Here is a 2500-nt window from a genome sequence, read left to right on the forward strand (position 1 = left end):
TCGATGCCTGATGACACCTGAGATAGGCACAGGCTCCTCGTGACCCGAGGTAGAAAATGAATGAATGAATGAATGAATGAATGAAGCTAGTGGGTGCAAGTTTTGAGGATGTAGAAGTTAGGGATAGGTGGAGAGAGATGATTCGCTGTGGCGACCCCTGAAGGGAAAAGAAGAAGAAGAAGAAGAAGAAGAAGAAGAAGAAGAAGAGAGATCATTATAACCACAATAAAATAACTGAAAGTCTGGATGAGGGATGTGTCGTGTCTGCAGGAGAGCGTCTGGGGACAATGTTACCTGCTGGCTCCCTGTGATGGAGTGAAGAAGGCTCAACACCTTCATGGTGCTCCGTCTTCCCTCTTAACCCTCTGTTCTGATGTTCCAGTTAACGTCGACGTACATTAAGGTGAGTGTGAGAACATTGCAGCTTGTGATGCTGTATGATGATAAACCAGACCTTCAGCAGACTAGACCTGTGCAATGGAAGTCAGCTTTGGGAATATGGAACGTCTGAGTGTGAGTGGGACATGGAGGAGAGAGCTTCACGTGGAGCTGACACAGGAGTGAAGCCTCAGGAGGAAGGAGGATGCTCATTAGTCCCGAGCAGAGAGCTCGGCTGCTAAAGTCGTTCCCGGAGGAACGTGAGGTTGCCTTCATGAGATTTCAGGAAAGGTAACTGCTGCCTGTTGTTTGTGTGCAGGCACCAGAGCAAACAGCCTTGCAGAAAAGCTCCAGAGAGTTCTTCAGAGAGAATCAGAGACACATGGACACGGTGCGATTGGGAAGATCTACTTCCTGGAGCTCGACAGTGAAAGATCTGGGTGTTAGACAGCAACTATAATACAAACCTTTGAATAAAGATTAATATGAGATAGATTTAAATGTGTTTGTATTTATACCTAATGAACAAGTCTGAGGTGACTCAGGTGACTGTGGGGAGGAAAAACTCCCTTAGATGGTGAAGGTAGAAACCTTGAGAGGAACCAGACTCAAAGGAGAACCTCATCCTCATCTGGGTGACACTGGGGGTGTGATTATATATATACAGTCTGATAAATGTTGTAGTGATGAGGAGGTCGTTGTCCTCAAACACCACATGGACTTACGTCTCCTCTCCTTATGTCTGAATATTTCATGAAGCACAGAATATGAAGAACATGAAGCAGAAATATTAGCAAGCGGAGAAACATCCTGTCTGTATCTGATGCTGAGAAGCTGGTTCTATTAATCTTGATTTTTTTTTATTCTTTAATATACAATCTTTATGTTAATAATAATAATAATAATAATAATAATAATAATAATAATAATAATAATAATAGTAGTAATAATAATAATAATAATAATTATTATTATTATTATTATTACTATTATTATTATTATTATCTAATAATAATACTATAATAAAAATAAAATAATAATAATACCATCATACACACTAATCACTTATAATAATAATACTATGATAAAAATATAATATACTAATTATTACAACTAATCATATATCCATCATAATAATACTAATACTCTCTTAATCATACTCCCAAATACTGTACTAAAAACTATCCTATATCATATAATACTACTCTACCACACTATCGTACTTACTACGTAATACTATGCTAAACCATATCCTCTTAGTCATTATTCCCCTCATCATCATATTCATCATCTCATACTCCTAATCATACTCATATCTTGCTACTCCTCTAATACTCATACTCTCATCACACTCTCCTCATCATCATCCTCATCATCCTCCTACTCATAATAACAATAAGAAGAAGAAGAAGAAGAAGAAGAAGAAGAAGAAGAAGAAGAAGAAGAAGAAGAATATTAATAATAATAATAATATTGTTGTTTTGTAACCTTTTGTTTTATGTTCATGTAAAACTGTAAAGCCGCTTTGAGACAACGGCCACCGTTAAAAGTGAATGTTTACATTGTACTTCCTGTCTGTCTGACGGCCGCAGCGTTACAGTCTGTGAACTGAACTGTGATGTGATTACAGGCCTCTGGAATGAGGTTCATTCATGCAACATCGGAGGAAGCTGGTTGTTGTTTTTAATTGATAGCAGTTTCTCAGAAACGCTGTGTTTGAAGACATACTGTGGTTCCTGACCTCAGCTCCTGACACAACATTCCTCTCAGATCTGATGAGGATGACATCACGGGTCGTGAACCGAAGCCGCTGACGAGATGTTTGTTCCAGTCCAGGCTTGTGTTTAACGCCCGAACGTCTGCTTCCTCTTCGCTTCCCAGAATCCTGACCAGAGTCATTCCTCATGTCAGCAAATCCCAACAAAATGCTGAAGTTCACCTTCACAAGCTGCTGACATCAACACACACACACACACACACACACACACACACACGTGAGCTGAGGTTAAACACTCAGGAAATTCCATCCGATTTTCTAATCCCTGTAAATCTCACACACACACACACACACACACACACACACACACACACACACACACACACACACACACACACACACACA

At 39.5% G+C, this 2500-nt stretch overlaps 1 long non-coding RNA gene across 1 annotated transcript; it reads left to right on the top strand.

Moving 5' to 3' along the window:
* Positions 1 to 94: 94 nt before the first annotated feature.
* LOC125146203 lies at positions 95 to 879 on the top strand. The gene is made up of 2 exons (XR_007144699.1): positions 95 to 403; positions 698 to 879. It is a non-coding gene; the product is annotated as an uncharacterized LOC125146203 (long non-coding RNA).
* Positions 880 to 2500: the final 1621 nt, after the last annotated feature.

The sequence above is a fragment of the Tachysurus fulvidraco genome, chromosome 13 (genome assembly GCF_022655615.1).
Source record: "Tachysurus fulvidraco isolate hzauxx_2018 chromosome 13, HZAU_PFXX_2.0, whole genome shotgun sequence".
In the NCBI taxonomy this organism is placed as follows: domain Eukaryota; kingdom Metazoa; phylum Chordata; class Actinopteri; order Siluriformes; family Bagridae; genus Tachysurus; species Tachysurus fulvidraco.